This window comes from Cyprinodon variegatus, unplaced genomic scaffold (assembly GCF_000732505.1).
Source record: "Cyprinodon variegatus isolate N-32 unplaced genomic scaffold, C_variegatus-1.0 Scaffold51, whole genome shotgun sequence".
Lineage (NCBI taxonomy): Eukaryota > Metazoa > Chordata > Actinopteri > Cyprinodontiformes > Cyprinodontidae > Cyprinodon > Cyprinodon variegatus.
The window spans coordinates 1143065-1154473 of record NW_015150504.1 but is presented as its reverse complement, the minus strand read 5'-3'; the positions used below and the strand labels follow the sequence as shown (position 1 = coordinate 1154473).

The 11409-nt window shown below is 40.1% G+C and overlaps 1 protein-coding gene across 10 annotated transcripts in view; it reads right to left on the bottom strand.

The window, feature by feature from the left end:
- foxp1 (forkhead box P1) overlaps nucleotides 1–11409 on the bottom strand; it is a 220000-nt gene that overhangs the window by 155440 nt on the left and 53151 nt on the right. Inside the window, exon 1 of one of the 10 annotated variants that reach the window (XM_015370973.1) lies at nucleotides 634–764. The exons of the other annotated variants lie outside the window; for them this stretch is intronic. The gene's annotated coding sequence lies outside the window, so the exon portion shown is untranslated. Of the gene's footprint in view, nucleotides 1–633; nucleotides 765–11409 lie in introns of those variants that run through there. 10 annotated transcript variants of the gene reach the window in all.

Genomic DNA, 11409 nt, shown 5'->3' with positions numbered 1-11409 from the left:
TATATATATATGTGTGTGTGTGTGTGTGTTTTATTAGCTCAGCATCATTAATTGGAATGCATTAAACAAAAAAAATTGTCTTTTGAACGACAGAATGATATCAGTATAGTTTCAAGATCCAAATCTTCAACACTGCCAGAATGAAAAAAAATTCAATTTGAAGAGTCAGCCAGGATACCCACACCACAACCCCATCTCTATCCTTGAAAATGCACCGAAAAGAGGCAGAAGAACATAGGTAAACATTAAAACAAGATTAGACAACCATGCTTGACAAGAGGTGACAGATGAACACTGTGACATTATTTGCATGTGTGTTTACAAAACAGAGGGATGTTTAGCCAAGGAGGGAATGTAATTATTTATAAATCTTACCTCTAACACTGAAGCACAGGTAAAAAGAAAGCAGAACAAACTGCACTTGAACCTGTTCACTTTCTAATGCACATGCAGGCACCCTTACAATTAACAACTACTATATACATGCAGTCCAGGCAACCATTGCTCCCCACACCCAGTACTTAAACCCATTCAGTGGGATTCACAGTCACTCATATGTTCACAAACATCATCTTAAGAGAAGAAGACTGATTAGGGAATATGAAGGACAAAAAGTGAAACATTTCAACTCACCAATAAGCAGACTTTCATCCTGTTTGCAAACTTTAGACTCTTTCGGAATCCCTATAAGTAGCTACTGTTTGAAATCCACTTCTGAAGAAGAAGAGAAAGCAGCAATCATAAGTGGCAGGTATGGAGTAGCTGAAGTAGTGTGTGATAGTTGAGTGTGTTTCACATGTGCATGTGTACGGGAGAGAGAGCGAGACAAGGAGAGAGAGAAAGATAGAGAGAGGGGGGAACTTGAGCCCGGACTGTGGTGCTAAGAGGGACTGGAGGTATGTGGTCAAAACACAACAGAAGCTGGTGCCTCGCTCGGCATTAAAAATGTAGAGAGAGGCCCCACTGCATAAACACAAACACTGGCAAATAAAAAGAAAGTATAAGAAACCGAAACAGAATACATGCCTTCTAGGTCCTACCTGGCTCTTTTAATTAGTTAAGAGCCAACAGAAAATCAACCTCAGAGACAAAAAACTATACAAAAAAATAAATAAATAAAATCATTCATACTTCTCAAAAATGCAAAAAATTACAAATGAGGAAAAACAAACTAAGGCTGAAGATTTTTTAGAAAATCTCTTTTTGTCTACCTTTGGGATATTCACTGCATTTTCATTAGACATTTCTATGAAGGTAACAGAGTATAGCTTAGTAAAACCACTTAAAAAAAAAAATCTCTTTTTGGCTAATAAGGACTGATGTCACAGGTGGGACATTACTTGTTTTTATATAAGGATATCGTCGGTAAGGTGAAAGTCATTTGCAAGAGGCCAGTAAATAAACTGTAGTAGCAGCTTCAGCTAATTGCATGTCTGCTGCTCGCGGCTGTGCTCAGATATCACAATCAGTAAAGCTGAGAGCAGCTGAAAGACGGACATTCAACCTTAAGGCGTTGGAACGCAAAGCACTAAAATCATGAGCATGGAGAGATCTTGCCCATATAGGATTAACTGGAGCCATGCAAAAAGAGCTGGATTATCATTGAAAACATATGCTAGCATTAGCCTAGCCCCAATGTAAACTGCTCCATATGAAGACATAGGCTATGTCCAACATCTGCCCTAACCCCTAGATCCCTCCACCACTATATAGAGCAGGGACTTTAGTGGACTTTATAGTGAACTTGGTTAACTGACCGTTTGGACGGATAATCACCACTTTTGTTCCCTGTTGGTCATTTGATTCCCGCTCTCCACACAGTCCCTGCACTTTTTATTCATTCTGGGATATATTTAATTGTAGTGAAAAGTCACTACTTTTCAGGGTACATTGTTGGAAATTTTGAGTCCACTACTTTTTCATCCACTAGACATTCAGACACTCATATAAAATGGCGTAACCAATATGTGGTGCTCTATGTAGGGGTTAGGGCAGATGTTCGGACACAGCCATGGACCAAAACTGGAGGTTTGTCCAAAATCTGTCTAGAGCTGCAGCTATACTAAACTGTGCAACCAGCTAGGGTTCATTGTTTTATGAAATAAAATATTTCATTAAAAAAAAATCGATGCTTTGAATCAGCATTATTGCCATCTGGAATTTTATTAAAACTATACAATAGAGTAAACAAACCCTGGCAACTTTGATATATTGAATCCAGCAGGATTGATAAAAGCATCTGCCTTTTAATGGTGATGCCTTTGTATGCAACCAGTGAGCCATTAGCATAGAAAGTCAAAAAGTCATAGTTCGCGACAAGGCACCCTGGAAACTCCTGCAAAGGAAAGTATTTATGTAACTTTATCCTTTTATCGGGCAAGTTACCATATTTGATCACTTCGTTTCCTGTGATTTTCAGCATGAAAATTAAAATAAATAAAAAAAATGTAATTACAGATTATTATTATTGATATATACCACAATGACACCCTGAGATGGAAATTTAACATTTCAAAGTTTTTCAATGAGTGCCCTATAAAGGGTTATATAACATGCAATATACCCAGATTAACCAGCTTTTTGGTTTTATTGCTGTGTCTTTATGAAGTTATGTGTTGAGCCAGCCACATGTACCAATCCACCAGATTAGCTGTTAATCAGTCCACTCTGACTCCGCAACAACTAAAGCAAACATTTAGATGTTTTGTCATGCTGCTAGATGTGCAACAGTAAACACTGAATGTTTACATGCTTTCCAGGTCATGAAGTTGTATGAAAATCCATTAGCCAGATCATGTAAGCTGAATGGCATAAATAATAAGAAACTGAACCATTAACATGTTAATGCTCTAACTAAATTTTTTCTTTTTGCTTTAGCATTTCCACCACTGTCTACATATTTTAAATAAACTGGGGGAAACTCAGGCATATGGCGTTAGGTGATCTTCTTATAGCCTCTGACATCTATATGTAAAGTAGAACAGCATTTATTTTTTCAAGATGTTCATAGTTCATGAGGAGCTTTTTTGCACTTCCAGTGACCAATATGAAAAAAATATATATGAGGTTGATAACACCAAATCTAACACACCTGCTCCACAGTCACCTCTGGCACCTTGTATACCTAAAGAGTCACATGACACTGTGGAGGGTACATGGCTACTGGGCATAAATCATATAATCGTAGATGATCCATCTGAAATACTTGGCTTCAGAAAAGGGAACCAATAAGTGAGACTAAGACTTCCCCAGTTTGGAAAAAAAAAAAATGAAGAGCTTAGCTTCTTAATTACCAACTAAAACACTAATTAAAACTTTAAATATTACATTTAATTAAGTTATGTAGGTCACTTTTTGGTGTGGGTTTTCACTAGATTGTCTCCCTTTAAAAAAAATACATATAATGATTCCTTTATTCACCATTCAACATCTTTCACCTTAAACACACTTTTAAGATTTAAACAAACTCATTTATACCAACATCTACAGCCTTGTTTCTAAATAAACTCTTGCTTCCCATTCCTTTATTCTGTTCATCCATCTTTCTTTTTTTCCTTTTATTGAGGAATGCAGAGAAGTAAAGGGCAGTGGGAAAAAAAAAATGCCAGTGAGGTTCTTAAAAAAATAAAGGGGGGGGGGGCGATGGGAACGGAGACCATCCAGGATATCAAGAGGGAAGCATCAAATGTTGAGTGACACATACTGAGGTGGCCAGTCAGAGATGTAATTTTCATGTGAAACCCTCTCAGATGGATCAGGGGAAAGGGAGAGGCAGGGGCGGGAGGGGTGAGGTGACACTAGCTAACAGGAGGGGAGAGATGGGGAGAAAAATACAAGAGTGAGACAGGGAGAGGGAAAGGAGAGCAGGAATGAGATCCCTGGAAAATAAACAGGGTGTTTGGTTTCAAAGGCAAGGGGGACACAGGCATGCCATTGTTCAGGCCAATTATCAGTGGAAAATAATAACAACAGATGGATCCAGAGCAGCCAACTTCACCAGAGCACCATGGTGCTGGAGAACAGATGATGAAATGTGAGAGTGCAGTTGGAGGCACTGGAGACGAAGGGCCAGGGGGGTTTGATGGGAAGGCTGGCCCTTACACACACCTCCACATACCAGATGTGAACTTCCACGAGGACAGCTTCATATGTGCTCTCTGGCCGCCACTTGTGCCGTGCGCGGCTACAACAGGCCCTCCAGACAGTGCCTGGTCAACACCTCCACTCGCTCAAGTCAGATGATACATATGGCTCCCCTGTTGAGCAATAAATTCTGATCTGTGAATTCCTTTCATGTTCAACAAAGCGGGGTCATTTGATGGTGAACCCACGCTTGTTGCTTTCACCACTTGGAATTAACTCAAATTTCCTCCTTTTCTTCTGGCCTGGATTTTTTTTCCCTCTCCTCTTTTATTCAAATTAGCACACATCCCTGATGACCCTGTTGTGATGTTCCCATTTGATGTCTTCCAGCATGCCAAACGTTCACCGACAGACACATGCAGCAGTGCAGTGGAGACAGACCTCATTGACTCCGGCTTCGTTCACAGATCCCTCATATCAGCTGCAGACTGACAGGCAGCAGAGGGTGGACGGGGGGGCTTGGGGTGGGGGAGATGCAACCTTAAAACAAAACCAAGTCTCTGTGCGCCTTGTCAAGGGTGGGAGATGTCTGCAGATACCAGTACAAAAGATATGCCCTTCCTTTTCACAAGAAAAGAGAAGTTTTCGTTTCATTAACTCCTCACTAAAGCGTAATTATCTCCCTATAGACCCTAATCACCAACACAAAGATAACAGAACAAAAGCAGTTTCTTCCTCAGGCATTAAAGTTTTCCCTCTTTTTTTAAGTTGTTGTCATTTTTTTCCTTTTTCTCCACACTTTACTGGAGTTGATCAAATAATTCAGAAGATTACCGGGGGCACCAGGAAAACCCTGCCTGGTAGCTCCAGAGGCTGCCTCTGATCTGGACCCTCAGTGCTGCATCTGACCTGCTGACCAACAGAGGCCACGAGCGAGGAAACCATTTCACCGACAACGTTTGAAACCAAATCAGTCTGAAAACCCAGACACCACTTTGAAAGTGTACATAATCTAAATGACGAACACTGCTCGGAGGGGCTCGTGATAATATAGTCCAAATGACAAATCCCTGGAGGAGAGTAAAGGAGGAATTCTACTTTTTTCTATTTTTTTTTCTTGCAGAGATTTAATTAGCTTATGTGAAATAATTGCCATTAGCAAATCCTGTCAAATGGGGTTGAGGCATTTTTCTAGAAAAAAAAAAGAAAACATATTTCTGGACAATGAGGAGACAAAGGGTTCTGAAACAGGAACTGGCGAGCCATCAGCCGTTTAGTGCACTGACACCGAGGTCGAGTTAATTAGACTATTGTCATTTTAATCAGGACGGCACAGCGGCCATCACTTCCTGGACTTTAAACAGCATAGGGAGCTTTTTTTTAAGTGTGTGTGTGTGTAGTATATGCTTATGCGTGGGGCCTGAGGTGTCATCCAGCCATGGGTTACAGAGTATGGTCTGGTTCTCTCACATGCTTAGAACATTAATGAGCTGGAGACGCACGGAGGAAACAAAGGAGCCCGGAGGATCGCCAGGGGAAACTGCTTCACTCATGTCTCTGTTCATTTGAAAATAATTTAAATATCAAATATTTGAAATTATTTGCTTCTCCCTGGCTATCAGATTTTTGAATAGGGTCTCTTTCATCTCTTTGTCATTATGTTCTTTACTGGCATTAGCATTAAAAACATAATTAATGTAACCATATTTTCAAGGTGCTTAATATTACGTTAGAATAATGGATTATTTTTACTCAGATTTTCACATTTTGCACACAAAGAGAGAGAGATGGGAATTTCAAATCAAAGACGGGAAACCTGACATATTAAACAATAAAAAGTCTAATTTAGAGAGGAACAAAGAAATCTGCTTGTGAATGGAAACATATTAACTTATTGATTTATTTTTAGTTACTAGAATAAGCATCTTTAGTTACTACAATAAGGCTGGAATCTTAAAAACCCAACCTTTTCTGATGAGCCAACACATTTCATCAGGTAGGCAGACACTAATCTTCGGTGTGGAAGTTAAGGGAAAAAGGCGGCAAATTAAGATTCTCAAAAGGAATCAAATTGGACCTTGGTCTTTAGGTCTCATTTCAGTCTTATTTTGTGTCATTTTCTGGTTGTGTTAGTATCTAATTCCCTTCATAATGCTTTGCATTTCTCCTCTTCCTCAGCTGCTCATCATCCATTCATTAACTGATATGCTTAAGGGGGAGTGTTGGCCTAGTGGTTAGAACAGTACACGTGTGCACTGAGAAGGTTCCAAGTACCATGTTCGATCCCCACAGCCTGCACTCTGGGTTCATGAGCAAGACCCTTAACCCCACACTGCTCCCCAGGTGCCACACTATGACCGCCCACTGCTCCCAAAGGGGATGGGTTAAAATGCAGAGAGTAGATTTCCCCATTGTAGGACAATAAAGGGATTTACATATTATTATTTTTTTGTTTTTGTTTCTTTCTTGCCTAAAGGTAGGTTGATGTGGAACCACTGGTCTAAAGAAAATGCAGAGATGATGGTTTTAGAAATGGTAGGAAAGGCTAGCCATGGTATTTGCTAATGTAGAAGGCTGAATATGACATCATTATAATCCAGGGGGTGTCTAACTGCTTCCAGAAAGAGCCGTGTAGCTGCAGGTTTTCTTTCCAACCAAGCAATGACACACCAGACTCCAGTCATCTCATCAAGTCATGTTCAGATTGCACTTAGTTGATGGGATGAATGGAGTCTGGTGTCATTGCTTGGTTGGAAAGAAAACCTGCAGCTACACGGCCCTTTCTGGAACCGGTTTGAGACCCCAGTTATAATCTAATCTTAGCTGTGTGGAGTGTTTTCTAGGATTCGGATCAATCCTGAAATCTAGCCTACCCCGGAGCAGTTTTGCCATTTAGAGTACGTTACCATGGTGACGTGTTGGCGCCTCGCTAAGAATAAATCCAGCCACATGGTACTTGAAAGTTAGGTTTAAAGCTTAAGTTGTCTCGCTAACCCAGTAATCCTGTTTTGTGGTGCAGAGCTCTGGTGGTTAGTGAGCCAAGTGTTTGCATCCAGGAGCAGCTGCAAGATCAGTCATTTGTAGCTCAGACAGTCACTCTTGGTCCCTGAGCAGGACCATTACCTCCAAGGTGCTCCCATCCACTACCTAGTGTTTTAGCCCACTGCTCCCTAAGCGATGCATTCAACACAGATAGAGATTTCTAAATCAAGATTTTAAAGATTCCTAAATATTTCAGAATGAATGTTCTGAATTTTTTTTTAAACACATGATGAAACTCCCGTGACCAATTGCTGTTTTAAAAAGTAAGGGAAAGAGTAGGAAAGGCCATGGCAGTATTATTTTGAGTGTAGCCGCCAACCCTAAGAGCAACATTTGGGGGGAGTGCCTGCAGTGGAGCTGTGCCAATCAGCAGAGGTGATAAAGCGAGCAACTCAACAGTAACACCAAAACATCTTTGCAGCTTTTCCCCCTGGCTGCAGTTTAGGTCATCTATGGACAAGGTGACAAAGCGAACCTGAAGACGAATGCTGCCGAAACCCCCCGCCCCCCTGTTGTGATATGGTCGTCCGCCTTAGGGCAGGACTGGCCGATGACATTAGAAGAACAAAGTAGACTGCTGTAATATTTCATATTCAGCCACCTCAAGGGAAACAGCATTAAAAGAGGCTGTAGCAGTCAAGGCAAATTCGACTCCATGCCACTGCTACTACGTCTGTTTATGATTAAATTAATGGTTCCGTAAGATCATCATTTTTTACATTAGCCATTAATATTTCACAGAGATTTAATATTAATCTGATCAGAAATTATCTTCCTTCAATTATTCAATGCATGCATTAATCATTCAAAAAATAGAATGTTCTGCATAGTTGAAGAAGAAATAGTTGAGAGATTTAATCAAGTTAATGTGAGAAAATAAAACTAGAAACACCCCATTAAAATGTGGCTAAAAACAGTAGATCAACCAGAGAGGACTATGCTCTCTGCACTGAGAGCATGCAGCTGCAATGAAGCCGGAGCTAAAGAGAAGTGAGCATCTAGACAGGGACGACACAGGTTGTGAAACCAAACACTATCCAAGTTCATCTACAAGAGATTTGCAGGGATTAGATGCTGAAATAAAGCCCTAATCTCTGACAGGGAAGGAAGTCTCTGGCTACCTGATCAAGCTCTTGCTTTAGGCCACTCTCTCTTACTACTCACTTTCCCTGCTGCACAACTCAGACTGATATGAAAGGACAGCTAGGCTGCACACTGTGCTCTATATGACGTCTCCATAAAATGATTATGCAAAATCGACAAAGACGTTTATTAAGGTGTGCAACTGAGCTAAAAATATTATTTATACATTTTTCTTTTCCTCCATTGTTTGTATAAAAAGGTAAACAGAAGCTTAAGGTGGTCTAAATTATTGGACAGCATGTATGCCCAAAATGCAAAATTCCCATTTTGAAATAGATTTTCCTTCCTTTTATAGAGTTCGAGCACTAAAATGAAAAAAAAAAAAGAGAGAGAGATCCAGCTGTTGTTGCCTTTGTTGTTGGTAATAAGAGAGCATTGCAGTGGTGTCTGGAAAACAAAGCGTTTAAAAAAAAAAACTGTAATGTTCCGTCACAAACAGAGAGAACCGTCCCTCGCCTAGCAAATTCAACAAAGTTGGAAATGAGGAGGTGAAATCTCATTATCTCAACGTCTTTTTGCACAAACAAAATATAATGAACATGTTTTAATCCAGCTTACAGTGGACAGTTTCTGGTCATGCTCTCCTGATACCTGGCTAGCTCACTCGCCTTCCTCCGTAGCGGCCAACACAAAAAGATGTCAGAAACAACTAATTGATTGGTATGGCTTTGAGGAGTTGCTGTGTATGGATCATCCCCTGCGTACGAGGTATCCTACCACCTTCACTCCTGCCAAAGAATGAGGAATCCCTTCCCCTGTGGTTAGAAGCCAGAGTATGCTTAATGGAAACAAGACCTAAAGAAGAACAGCTGACAGCAGGAAAGTGGCTGGGCAATGAAGTCCCAATAAAAACTCAAAGTAGAACGTGTCAACCAGTTAGCAAGCTAGCAAGCAATCAAGTTTCCTTGATTGAGCGTTGACATATGTAACACCTAACAAAGTCTTAACCACAAACAGCTCAATCAGAAGTTAAAAAACTACCAATATATCACCACAAACCTTGTTTTCAGATGTTCAGCGGGTGCTGTCTGTACAGACAATCAGCATCCCTGCTGGAAGCAGAGAACTTCCAGATTCCAAAAATATACGTTTGGTCACAAACTACCCAGTATTTACTTAAGCAACAGTTAATCTAGACCAGAATAATCACTCACACTTGGAAAGTACACAGCTAAACTTTACGATCTTGGTCATTTTCAATCCAATGAGATCTTAGGTGTTTACTGAACACATACAACTCCTGTTCAATATAAGGAGGTTAGCCCATAGACTTATCCCACCTTGTTCAAAAGGAAACAAAATCAGTCCCCTTCCATAAAAACACAGCTGGCTGCAGAAGTTTGTACTAAATAAACACATCCTCAGTCTATGTTCAAACCAACTGAGATTCTGCAGAAAGACTTGGAAAAAAAGACAAATTATCAACATTAGCTACGTTTACATGGACACAATTAATTGGATTGAAGGTCTGATCAGATTAAATATGTTTGATGTAAACATGTCTGACTGAAGATCCTAATTCAGTTTGTCCTGCCCCCCCATCGTCATGGCCCCGCCCATTTGATCTTTGGGGTAAAATAATCTCCATGGTGCATGTGTGCAACGCCAGCTTTTTTTTTTGGCTGTTTTTATAAATTAGACAATTAAGACGGTTAGACTTAGACTCAATCTTATTTATCCCTTGGGATTACTCCTTCAGGGAAATTCTGATTCCAGTAGCTTATATAGAGTACAGTTAGAAACAGTTAAAGCAAAATGCCATTAAAGATAAAAATACGAAAGACAATATTAAAAGTGTACATAGAAGAAAAAAGCATTAAAAAAGAAAAAGAAGTTGTAATGTCCTGGGATATGTTTCCCTTAGATATAAAAATATCTGCACAGTAGAAGAGCTAAAGAAAGACTACATAGTAGTTGACTTGGGTTATTGTACTTGTACTGTGGAGATGTATTGACCTTATAAATAAGTAAAAAAATGACACAGGCTACACAGTAGTTGGCATGTGTTATTGCACAGTGAGAGAAGAATATTGCATATTGCAATATTGTTTTACATAAGTTGTCCAAGGAGGAGGGGTGCTGACCCCTGTCCCTCTTCCCATCACCTCCTCCTTCCACCAAGTGAGGAGTTGAAGAGCTGGATGGCTTGGGGAGCAAAGAAGTTCAAAGGAATTCCACGTGTAATGATCGAATCATTTTATTTAGTGTCGATGGAAACAGCGATTTTGAATTTCCGATAAACTAAGGTTTAGTTCCGATTGGGGAAATTTTGCGCATGTAAATGTAGCAATTCAGAGAAGCTCTCCATCCAACCTGAGCATGAGCTATGTTTCAAAGTAACTTACATATAAAATTACGACAATAAAGTTTGCTACAGGAGAAAAGGGGAGAAAACACTTTGTTCAAAGCAGTGACAGCTGGACTGCTCAGTGGAACAGTGGGTAGCACTGCTGCCTTGCAGCAAGAAGGTTCCAAGTTCGATTCCCAGCACGGAGCATGGAATTTGCATGTTCTCCTCGAGTGTGCATGGGTTCTCTCCAGGTACCTGGCTTCGTCACACAGTACAAAAACATGACTGTTAAGTTAACTGACTTCTCTAAATTCTCCTTAGGTGTGAGTGTGAATGGTTGTTTGTCCTGTTAGTCTCTATGTTTCCCTGCGATGGACTGGCGACCTGTCCAGGGTGTACCCTGCCTCTCGCCCATAGATAGCAGTGATAAAGCGTGACAGAAAATGGATGGATGGCACAAAGATGAAAGGATCATGTATTACAGGCCTTGCACATCTAGCACCTTAAATCTCAATACTGTAACTTAATTATCTCTTTGCTGCTAATGCTGGATACTATGGAACACAACACAACAACTCACAACAACAAGTCATTCATAAACCTATTCAGCAGAAAACTCATATCAGTTCACTCGTTTCAGCTAAAACTTTTCAATTGATATCACATACTTCCTGAAAAAAGGGAAATTTAACTGTGCAACTGTAGCTGCTGATAATTCTGGAACATTCTGATAACGACCAAATTCTGAGTACTGGTTATTGTAATAATTAACAGCTACTGGCTTTTGAAAATACATGTAAAAAGAAAAAAACAACGTAAAGAGTCAAGCTCTTAAACAGTCAGTTCAAGAA